The sequence below is a fragment of the Macaca nemestrina genome, chromosome 2 (assembly GCF_043159975.1).
Source record: "Macaca nemestrina isolate mMacNem1 chromosome 2, mMacNem.hap1, whole genome shotgun sequence".
Classification (NCBI taxonomy): Eukaryota; Metazoa; Chordata; class Mammalia; order Primates; family Cercopithecidae; genus Macaca; species Macaca nemestrina.
This window is the reverse complement of record NC_092126.1, coordinates 94,892,262-94,904,815: the sequence shown is the minus strand read 5'-3', so window position 1 is coordinate 94,904,815 and position 12,554 is coordinate 94,892,262. Positions and strand designations below refer to the sequence as shown.

General features: G+C 40.9%; 1 long non-coding RNA gene across 1 annotated transcript; it reads right to left on the bottom strand.

Moving 5' to 3' along the window:
• Positions 1 to 2,863: 2,863 nt before the first annotated feature.
• LOC139361767 (uncharacterized) lies at positions 2,864 to 11,982 on the bottom strand. Its single transcript, XR_011619388.1, has 4 exons — positions 11,868 to 11,982; positions 7,319 to 7,373; positions 5,469 to 5,561; positions 2,864 to 2,988 (listed from the first exon to the last, which is right to left on the bottom strand). It is a non-coding gene; the product is annotated as an uncharacterized lncRNA (long non-coding RNA).
• Positions 11,983 to 12,554: the final 572 nt, after the last annotated feature.

Genomic DNA, 12,554 nt, shown 5'->3' with positions numbered 1-12,554 from the left:
TACTAGGGAGGCTGAGGCAGGAGAATCGTTTGAACTCAAGAGGCGGAGGTTGCAGTGAGCCAAGATCGCGCCACTGCACTCCAGCCTGGGCAACAAGAGTGAAACTCCGTATCAAAAAGAAAAAAAAAAGAAAAAAAAAAGAAAAAGAAAAGAAAAGAAGTGTGCATAGATGCCAAGCTCCAAAGTATTCAGGCCCAAAGTTTATGGCTTTCTAGGGGAATTTCTGGGGGCTTTCTATCATTTGATCCTTCCATAACCATGCCACAGGTTTTGTTCTTTTTGTTAAGTTAGTGCCAAGAGCCAAGCACAAAAGTGGGAAGCTCCAAAAGCACTGTATAAAGTTTCCTTTTTACAATTATATTATTAAAGTTATTATTACCAAAGTAACACATATTCTCTGTATTTTAAAATTTAGATAAACCAAAAGAAGAAAATTAAATTATTTACTATTCTCGCACCCATAAATAACTAATGCTAGCATTTTAACATTTTGGAATATATTTTTCATTCTTTCTATATGCATCTACCTTTTACTCTTCTTTACCTTTCCTTTTTTCCCCAAAGGTGGCATGATATATTACCACAGCTTTATAACCTATACTTTTTTTCATATAACAAGATACTATAAAACTTTTTCAGTGTCTTACACTGCATCATCTTTAATGGCTATATACTATTTCATTATATTAACTTGTTTTTCTTTTTGAGACAGAGTTTTGCTCTGTTACCCAGGCTGGACTGCAGTGGCACAATCTTGGCTCACTGCAACCTCTACCTCCAGGGCTCAAGCGATCCTTCTGCCTCAACCTCCCAAAGTGCTGGGATTACAGGCATAAGCCACCATGCCTGGCTATATGGATATACTATAATTCATTTAACAATCCTTCATATTAGATACTAGGATGCTTCTAATTTTTCATTAACAAAATCTAATTTCTTAATAATTCATGAGCGTTTTGGAAATTTCTGCTTTAGTAGTTCCAGACCTAAATCTACCATCCAAATAGGCCAAATGCAACCAAGAAAGCCTAAGTCTAAAGTTCAAAAACCTCTTTGAACTCTGGCAACTCTATTCATGTGCTTCAGAAAACCTGCACCTGTGTGGCCACCTCCCCAGTGCTGCCAGCATTCCCAAAGTAAGTGTCACCACACAATGGAGCAGGCAGCTTTGTTTCTCCGGAATCCCGTGGGAGAGCTCATCTTGAGGTTCAAGCAACGTCATGTTTGTAAAGCCTGAGTCAGAACCTCCACCACCCACCAAATAAAAAGCACTTTTCCTCCAGCTTTGTTTCAAGGTTTGCCACAAAAATAAAAGGAACGTGGTGGAGGGGAAGAGAAACCACCAAACTTCAGGCATCTTTTCAGTTCCAGTTGGGTGGCAGATGCTACATCTCTTTTGGCTTCTGGTTTTCTCAGCACCAACTCCCATCAGTCATTAGGGCTGCTTTGACTCTCACGCAATCCTGGACATTTAATGTTATAGCTTAGTTGGTTTTGTCCAAGAGGAAATGTCTCTTGAACAAAAGCAACAAATCAGGAAGCAACTGTGAAAGTAAGTCACAGACTTGGTTGGAGCAGAAGTAGTTCCCAGAATGCTGGCTTCTACCAGTGTTGATTTTTCTGTCCAAACAATGCAAAACACACAAACTGGCAGCAAGGATTCAAGGAAGGAAAAAAATATGTATGCATATGTCTGTGTGTGTGTGTGTATATACATATATATATATATATTTTGTGTGTGTGTGTGTGTGTTTATTGGAAACATGGAGGCCTGAAAGAATAGCTAATGTTTTATGAGGGAGAAAGAGATTGAGAGAGACTTATGGACAGAGCGATAAAGAGAGCAGGGCACACAAGGACAATGATTAAGATGGGGAGGCCGGGCACAGTGGCTCATGCCTTTAATCCCAGCATTATGGGAGGCCGAGGCAGGTGGATCACCTGAGATCAGGAGTTTGAGACCAGCCTGACCAACATGGTGAAACCCCATCTGTACTAAAAACACAAAAATTAGCCGGGGGTGGTGGTAGGTACCTGTAATCCCAGCTACTGGGGAGGCTGAGGCAGGAGAATCACTTGAACCCAGGAGCCGTGAGCCGAGATCACGCCATTGCACTCCAGCCTGGACAATAAGAGTGAAATTCCGTCTCAAAAACAAACAAATAAACAAACAAACAAAAAACAAGATAGGGAGGAAAAAAAAACTCTCTGCTATTTTACTTCTTTTTTTTTTAATTTTACTTCTTTTTTGTTTTGTTTTGTTTTGTTTTTGAGACAGAGTCTCGCTTTGTAGCCTAGGCTGGCATGCAATGGCATGATCTTGGCTCACCTCAACCTCTGCCTCCCAGGTTCAAGCGATTCTCTTACCTCAATCTCCTGAGTAGCTGTGATTATAGCTGTGTGCCACCACACCCAGGCAATTTTTGTATTTTTAGTAGAGACAGGGTTACACCATGTTGGCCAGACTGGTCTCGAACTCCTGGCCTCAAGCAATCCGCCCTCCTCGGCCTCCCAAAGTGCTGGGATTTCCGGCATGAGATACCACGCCCAGCCTTGGATTATCTTATTTATTTTGAATGTTTGTAATAAATTCTTTATTTCCTCCAAGCAAATTAGTTCCCCAAAAAATATCCTGCCTCCCAGAACTTTGCTGTGCCTGATAGCACCTGTCAAAAAGATAAGATCTTTCAATGAATTAAAGAAGGTGAAAGGCCAATCCCCTCAACTCATCTCGCTGTGATTTACATCAATATAATTACATCTTCTATTGCTGTGGGAAATTGACTATACCTACAGGGAAATGCTACCAGTACAAAGGAAGTTTCTTTTTTAATCACTACAGAATACAGACCTGCAACTTTATTTCTGGACCAATCTCATATATGTGCTTTGGTAGGGGTGGGAAGTGGGTGAAGAAACATGCGGTTTTTCTTTTTTCTTTTTTTTTTTTTTCCATGAACAAAATCTTCAAGATAGAATCGGATTTTACTAAAGAGAAAAGGAAACCAAAGGATTATTATTAATTCTGGTAATTCTTTCATTGTGAACGTACATGTGTGCGCTTGCACACTCTGGAAGGGGGGGCTATGTCTTTAATCGCACAAGTCTTTCTGTATGTCTTATTTCCTTACGCAAGACGGCTTAACAAACGGACAGTACACTTGCAGTTGTTCTTTAACTCATGTTTAATTTGAGCTTTCAGTGAGCATTATCATCCACTTGAGGTTTTGCTTCTTTGTATTATCCTCATTTTACACACCTTAGAATATTTATATGTGTATATCACATACACATATATATGTACTTACATAAATAGGTGGATATGTACACACACAAATATATATACATATAATAAAATACTTTTTTAGCTGAAGACATGTCTGTGTCATTCGACTTTCAGTGAAGAAGTGAGCCAAATTTAATTATTAACTGGTTCTTCCAGTTTAAACATCAGTCTCATGTGATGTATTAATTTTAACATGTAGGCTCATGATGCTTACTGCCTGGGACAAATTGAATATTAAAAAAAAAAAAAGAAAAAACTTGGGATCTAATTAAACTAAAGAGCTTCTGCACAGCAAAAGAAACCACCATCAGAGTGAACAAGCAACCTACAGAATGGGAGAAAATGTTTGCACTCTACTCATTTGACAAAGGGCTAATATCCAGAACCTACAAAGAACTCAAACAAATTTACAAGAAAAAAGCAAACAACCCCATCAAAAAGTGGGCAAAGGATATGAACAGACACTTCTCAAAAGAAGACATTCATACAGCCAACAGACACATGAAAAAATGCTCATCATCACTCACCGTCAGGGAAATGCAAATCAAAACCACAATGAGATACCATCTCACACCAGTTAGAATGGCAGTCATTAAAAAATCAGGAAACAACAGGTGCTGGAGAGGATGTGGAGAAATAGGAACACTTTTACACTGTTGGTGGGACTGTAAACTAGTTCAACCATTGTGGAAAACAGTGTGGCAATTCCTCAAGGATCTAGAACTAGAAATACCATTTGACCCAGCCATCTCATTACCGAATATATACCCAAAGGATTATAAATCATGCTGCTATAAAGACACATGCACATGTATGTTTATTGCAGCACTATTCACAATAGCAAAGACTTGGAATCAACCCAAATGTTCATCAGTGACAGACTGGATTAAGAAAATGTGGCACATATACACCATGGAATACTATGCAGCCATAAAAAAATGATGAATTTGTGTCCTTTGTAAGGACATGGATGCAGCTGGAAACCATCATTCTCAGCAAACTATCGCAAGAACAGAAAACCAAACACCGCATGTTCTCACTCATAGGTGGGAATTGAACAATGAGATCACTTGGACACAGGAAGGGGAACATCACACACCGGGGCCTATTGTGGGGAGGGGATGGGGGGAGGGATAGCATTAGGAGATATACCTAATGTAAATGACGAGTTAATGAGTGTACACACTTACAACATGGCACTTGTAAACATATGTAACAAACTTGCACGTTGTGCACATGTACCCTAGAACTTAAAGTATAATAATAATAATAATACAAAAAGAAGACGGTGATGTCATAAAAAAACTGTAAATACAATTAATATGAACTCAGCTGCCCCTCTTTTCCTACAAATGGTCTAATTTTACTGTGTAGAAGTGATCCTTGGAATATGATTTCATAGCCTATCTAATTCAGTTAGTTTAAGGATTGATCTGATATGATTTGTAACTACCTCAACTACTTTAAATTACCAACTTCAACACTAATATGGTTTCTTATTCATGTTTTCTCCATGGTATCATTTGATAGACTCTTCATGAACTTTTCAAAAAAATTCAGTAAGTCGGAACCTTAGACTTGGGAACTTTATCAAAAGTAAATTTCAAATCTATTTCAGCTATAATGTATCACTGGGACACTGTTGACTTTCACCCCTAGTCCCTTACCATCAAATATAATTTGATCTATGTGTTATTTAGAGTTCACAAATTGTCTTGAGTTAATGGGAAAAGAGCAATCTGAAACATTTGGGACAAATGTGATTTGGCTTTAGTAGTGTTTAGAACCAGTAGTCATCTTGTTTAATTATCTTGTTCACAGGTGAGAAAACTGAATCCCAAAGATATTCATAATATACCTAATTTTAAAAGATTACATAATGGTAAAACTGGGACCATAGCCCAAGCTTCCTGAATCCCAGACCAACTTCCACAATATCATCTCTGATGAAATATTTTACACATCAGACTTCCTATAGAATGTTATCTGGGGTATATCTCTTTACTTTTAGCAACAGATTTCTCATAGAGATTGCAGTGTTTCTTTTTGGGAGATATATTTTGGCAGACTGCATTTTCTGAAGATGGCTCCAACAATATCTCCCATCCCACATGCTGTCGTTACTATGTGATGATATTTATCCCATCAAGAAGTAAAGTCAGCACGGTGTGGTGGCTCATACCTGTAATCCAAGTACTTTGGGAGGACAAGGTGGGAGGATCGCTTGAAGCCAGGAGTTCAAAAGCAGCCTGGTCAATGTAGTGACACCCCACCTCTATTTTTAAAAAAAGGAAAAAAAAATTTTAATGGGTGGATGGAAAATATAAAAAGGTCATTCATAAAAGAGGTAATTAAAATAGCCAATAAACATACAAAATTTGGTTGGTATTATTGGTGTTCAGGGAAATGTAAATTAGAATGAGTTTTCTCTTCCCCAGCCTACCCCCACCCCAGTCAGATTGACTAAAGGGAGGATACATTATAACATTCAGCTTTAAGTTTGTAGGAAAACATATATTCTCATGTACTATTAGTGAGAATATAATGTGGCAAATTTCAAAGGTGAATCAGCAACATTCATTAGCTTTTCAAAGGTGCTTATCATAGACTCCGATTTTCTTTATATTTCTAGAAATACACCAGACAAAAGGACACAGCCAAAGAGTGCAGCTTGCTTACGTTAGCACAAACCTGGAAACAACCTAAATACAATTGTTATAAAAATAGTCAATAATTTATGATATAGCAGCATGCTGTGCAGCGGTAAAGAATGAAGTTGATCTATAATTCAATGACACAAAATTCTTCCAGACTTTACGCAATTTTTTTAAAAAGGCATGTTGCAGAACTATAAGGCATAGTACAAAACTATTTAGGTAAACAAAATTTCTTATTTAAAAATCATATGTTTCTGGCCGAGCACGGTGGCTCACACCTGTAATCCCAGCACTTGGGGAGGCCAAGGCGGGTGGATCATCTGAGGTCAGGAGTTTAAGACCAGCCTGGCCAACATGGTGAAACCCTCATCTCTTCTAAAAACACAAAAATTAGCTGGGCGTGGTAGTGGGCCCCTGTAATCCCAGCTACTCGGGAATCTGAGGCAGGAGAATCCCTTGAATCCAGGAGGTGAAGGTTGCAGTGAGCCAAGATCATGTCACTGTACTCCAACCTGGGTGACAATAGAGAAACTCTGCAGGAAAAAAAAAAAAAAAAATGCTTCTATATTTGTAAACGCATGTTAAGAAATAAAAGGCCTAAAAAGATACGTGTCAATGGCAAGGGGTGCCCTTGGTTGATTGCTGATTAAGAAACCTTTATCTGTATCTGCCCTGCTTGGATATTTTAAAAAGAATGCTTTCATACATTACTGGTGTTATTTTTATTGAAGTTTTAAAATTTAGTGTATTTTGGCCAGGCATGGTGGCTCACGTCTGTAATGCTAGCACTCTGGGAGGCTGAGGTGGGCGGATCACCTGAGGTCAGGAGTTTGAGGCCAGCCTGACCAACATGGAGAAACCCCATCTCTACTAAAAACACAAAATTAGCCAGGCGTGGGGGCACATGCTTGTAATCCCAGTGGCTCGGGAGGCTGAAGTAGAAGAATCCCTTGAACCCAGGAGGTAAAGGTTGCGGTGAGCCAAGATTGCACCACTGCACTCCAGCCTGGGCAACAAGAGCAAAATTCTGTCTCAAAAAATGATAATAATAAATTAAATAAATAAATATAAAAATAAAATAAAAATTGAGTCTTTTTAAAAAAATGACTGCAATACAGAATTTGTGCTAAAATACAGATATGTACAAGGTACTATGTGTCCAAGGGAAGGTGAAAATAATCTATTCTGTAAAGTTCCCCATCCACTAAATAAGTCTTTATTCTTTTTTCCCCAAAAATAAATTGTGTATCTCAAGTGTTCATGATACAAACCCCAGAGACTCAGACCAAGAAAGCCACCTACTTTGGTCATTTATGACAGCTTTAGGATGCTGGTTAATTTGCAGAAGTTAGAACCAAAATTATAAAGCACTCACGTTGATTAGTTATTCCTGCTGCAGCTTTCTGAGGTGTCAGCATTGTATACCTCATCTAATAGGTAAGGAAATGGGAGAAAGGAAAAATAAGTGCCTTGCCCAGAATAGCTCAATAATCAGTGGCTGGAGCCGGGCGCAGTGGCTCACGCCTGTAATCCCAGCACTTTGGGAGGCCGAGGTGGGCAGATCACCTGCAGCCAGGAGTTCCAGACCAGCCTGATTAACATGGTGAAACCCTGTCTTTACTAAAAATACAAAATTAGCCGGTCATGGTGGTGCATGCCTGTAATCTCAGCTACTTGGGAGGCTGAAGCAGAAGAATCGCTTGAACCCAGGAGGCAGAGGTTGTGGTGAGCCGAGATCGCACCACTGCACTCCAGCCTGGGCAACAAGAGTGAAACACCATCTCAGGAAAAAAAAAAAAAAAAAATTCAGTGGCTGGTACAGAATTTCAAATCTAGAGGAGCAACTGGGATTGATTCTGTGTTCAAACCAAGAGTCAGATGACAGTAGGTCAGGGTTTATAGGCATCTCCTATGGTCAAGAAATCCAAAAAGTGATGGCTGACCTCTACCCATTATACTCCCTTTCCGGGCAACAGGGCTTCACAGCAAAACCACAGGAAAAGGCACGTCTCCAGGAACATTCTGAGCCTGATTTTGCAAGCTCATTATTCTGCTGCCCATCGGACATAAGCTCAGCCACCACGCAGTATGAATTACTCTGCCTTAGAGGGTACCCTTTATGTAGCAATTTGGCCATCCTTAGCTCAGACTAGAAGAGGATCCAGTGATGTGAATAAATATCCTAGCCTTTTTTTCCATGATAAAGCAAAAAGTTCATTTCATTCCTTTTTTTTTTTTTTTTTTTTTTTTTTTTTGAGACGGAGTCTGGCTCTGTCACCCAGGCTGGAGTGCAGTGGCGCGATCTCGGCTCACTGCAAGCTCCGCCTCCCGGGTTTACGCCATTCTCCTGCCTCAGCCTCCCGAGTAGCTGGGACTACAGGCGCCCGCCACCTCGCCTGGCTAGTTTTTTGTATTTTTTAGTAGAGACGGGGTTTCACCGTGTTCGCCAGGATGGTCTCGATCTCCTGACCTCGTGATCCGCCCGTCTCGGCCTCCCAAAGTGCTGGGATTACAGGCTTGAGCCACCGCGCCCGGTCGATTTCATTCCTTACTTAGCTTCCCAAGTAAAAGGTGCCCAGAAATGGTTGTACATATGATATGTAAATTCACCAGTCAGGCTGAAGCTCCTGGCACCCTCATTTATTCCCAACAGGTGAGTCAAGAGTGCACACTGGCAAGATGTGATGCTGAGTTACTTGGCTTTTTTTTTTCCTCTCTGATTTCACTGAGACCTATAATGATATTTGATACAGGTTTCTGTATTTAATTAATTTAACATTCCAGATTTTTAATTTGCATTTAATTTAACATTTCAGGTTTTTAATTTACCAGAAATTGTTTATCAAATATTCATTTCAGAGACTTTCACAGTATATACAGTGCATACCCCTCTTTAATTACTGTGCGGTAAATTAATTCTTCTACCCGTGCTCCTTCATCAGATATTGGATTAAGGACGTTGCACTGTTTCAACACAGCACATAAACTCGTTTATTAAACCAAGATGGTAAATTGCTCCATGTATGTGCATTGCTCGTCTACTTACACGCTTAACCTGATAAAAACTGTTACAGTTAAAACAAGAAATCTCTTATTATTTTAAAGCCAGCTGTTTGACTTGACAAGGCCAGAGTTAAATTGTATATTCTATTCAGTTATTGGATCCAATTTTGTTCTTTTCTCAGCCCTAGACCTTTAACCCTGCCATCACCCTTCCTACCCTTTTTCTTCTGTCTTTATCCATGTTATCATCCTCTTCCTTCCTGGGGAATTTGTTGAAATGAGATTACATTTCTCATAGCTCCTGTTAACTTTTCTCTGAGACTTAGGCTGTCTCAGATTATAGACGTACCTTCTCATCCCTAAATTCTACACACTACTTCCCTCTTACCCCCTTTCTACCTTTCTGCAAATAATAACCAGTCTTCTAATTTATGCCATATTTAAATTCTGTTGGTCAGGATCATTGTGGAGGGAGAAATCTTCTCTCTCCTATTATATTGTAAGCTATTGGAGAACATATTTTATTCAACTTTGCATTGTGCTTTACGCAAATAGGCAAATAGTAAATGTTTGTTGGATGTGTAGATAGATGATCAAACAAATAAATGGTTGGGTAGACAGATATCTGCAGTGTGCCTAGCACCATACTAGTTCTTTAAACTATGTTTTCCTATTTAAGTATTTCTCACAATGAGTAATTGTCCCCACTTAGCAGATGGGGACACTGAGGCTCAGAGAGTTAAGTGAGGATTCACTTATGACCTCACAGCTAGCAAAAATCTGAGTCTGAATTTGAACCCCAATCTGTCTAGTCCTCCTGTACTTACTGCACATGCGTGGGACTAGCTACATAATTCGTGGGGCCTAGTGCAAAATTCAGTGGAGACCCTTTGTTTGAAAATCATTACTCATTCCAAGACAGTGACAGCAGAGCACTAAACCTAACGCAGGGCCCTTCTAAGCAGAATCTGTGGGACTTCACAGGTTGCACGCTCATGAAGTCAGCCCTGTATTAGGGGCTTAAACATAGTCGTTCTGCACATTCCAGCTCTAGCTCCTCACTCCCTGGCTGTTCACTGGAACCTTTTTAGTGCCTACACTCAAAGAAATTGTTCCAGCTTATCTGTCAGAGGCAGACACAGACCAGTCTTACCCTATCTACAGATCAGAACTTTGCACCTTGTTTAGATGCTTGTAGTAAGTTAGATACGCCTCCTAAAATACACTGGGAATACCTTGTGGGCAAAAAACACCTCAAAATATGATTCTGTCACATTCCGTCATGCCTGTTACCACCAGCGGTGGCAGGTGGGGGACTAGGGAAATAGTGTGCTGTGTTCTACAATACCTCACTGACCAAAGAAACTCTCTAAGAAATGCCTTTGCTACTCAGAAGAAACAGATCAGGTGCATAGGCAGGTAAGGAGAAGCGAGATGCTAGATGGGAACCATAAAGAATAAAGCGGTAGCAGTCCATCAGTTGAGCCTGCGAGCTGAGCTGAGAGTGCTGCCCCAGAAAGAATTCTTGTCTTTGAACATCCGTGAACCAATATCTCTGCCAATTTGATGTAAGCCAAATCTAGGGAGTCTTAGCGTGAAACTCAACACTATATGGTCACAAGCTAAATGACTGCTCCTCCCCAGTCCTATGGCCATCTCACTGTGACTACTATTCTTTTCAAATGAAAGATAATGACATGTCCATGGGTTTTTCGAGGTATCCTTAAGACACTAATTTCAGAGGTGGTAGTTGTTGAGAAAATGTCACAAAAATAGAGACAGTAAAGTCCTTAAAATCTTGTGTACCAGCCCAAGGCAGTATTGGCAACCCTGCTCATGACCTAGGAGAGCATGTTAAAGGCCAACACAGAATAAAACAAGCACTGAGGTCATCAAAAGTGAGCATATGCACCACATTATGGACAAACACCTACTCCGACTGTTGAAAGCTAGTTTTTCAGTATCCTTAAGGGCAGGGCTCCTCCCTGTCTTGTTTGTTAAAGAATCCAAGGGTCTAATACAATTGCTCAATAAATGTGGTAGGAGAGAAGGGAAGGAAGATATTCCAAGGGAAATATGAGACTTAAGAAGTCATCTATGGCCGGGCATGGTGGCTCACGCCTGTAATCCCAGCACTTTGGGAGGCCGAGGCGGGTGGATCATCTGAGGTCGGGAGTTTGAGACCAGCCTGACCAACATGGAGAAACCCTGACTCTACTAAAAATCCAAAATTACCCAGGTGTGGTGGCCGGCACCTGTAATCCCAGCTACTCAGGAGGCTGAGGCAGAAGAATCGCTTGAACCCGGGAGGCAGAGGTTGCGGTGAGCTGAGATCGCGCCACTGCACTCTAGCCTGAGCAACAAGAATGAAACTCCATCTCAAAAAAAAAGTCATCTATGTTTAGAAGATACATTTGCAAGTTTTGTTTCTTCGCCACTTCCGTTTATTTCAAAAATACATGATGGTTGACTGGGTGCAGTGGCTCATGCCTATAATCCCAGCACTTTGGGGGCTGAGGTGGGCGGATCACTTGAGGTCAGGAGTATGAAACCAGCCTGGCCAATATGACGAAATCTCATCTCTACTAAAAGTACAAAAATTAGCCACACATGATAGTGCACATCTGTAATCCTACTCGGAAGGCTGAGGCACAAGAATTGCAGGAACTGGGGTGGTGGAGGTTGCAGTGTGCCAAGATCGTGCCGTTGCACTCCAGCATGGGCAGCAGAACTTGACCCTGTCTTTAAAAAAAAAAAAAAAAAAATTGCCAGTGTGGTGGCTTACACCTGTAATCCCAGCACTTTGGGAGGCTGAGGTGGGCAGATTGCTTAAACCAGGAGTTCAAGACCAGCCTAAACAACACGGTGAAACCCCATCTCTACAAAAATTACAAAAAGTAGCTGGGCATAGTGGCACACACCTGTTGTCCTAGCTACTTGGAAGACTGAGGTGGGAGGATCAGTTGAGAGCTGGAGGTTCAGGCTGCCGTGAGCTGTGATGGCACCACTGCACTCAAGCCTGAATAACAGAGAAAGACCCTGTCAAAAAAAAGAAAAACAAAAACAAATTTTAAAATGATTATAAATGACTGCCTACTATTCCATTATATCAGTTTATTAGGAACAAAACATCTCCAATGTTTTTCTATTTTAAAAAACATTGTGATAAATACAAACCTTTGGCCGTAATGATTAGGCCTTTAAGAGAGAGCATTCAAAGTAAAAAGGGCCAGGCAGGTGGGCCAGGCACGGCACCTCATGCCTGTAATCCCTGCACTTTGGGAGGCCGAGGCGGGCAGGTCTCCTGAAGTCAGGAGTTTGAGACCAGCCTGGCCAATTAGCCCAGAGTGGCGATGGGCGGCTGCAGTCCCAGCTACTCAGGAGGCTGAGGCATGAGAATAACCTGAACCCAGGAGGCAGAGGTTGCAGTGCACTAAGATCGTGCCACGGTACTCCAGCCTGGGCGACACAGTGAGACTCTGTCTCAAAAAAAAAAAAAGTAAAACAGTATAGACTTTTTGTGTGTGGCGGGGGGAATGGGTGGTATTTGATATATGATGCCATAGTCCTGATCAGAAAGGATATGAACACTCTCCAGAAGTGGAAGT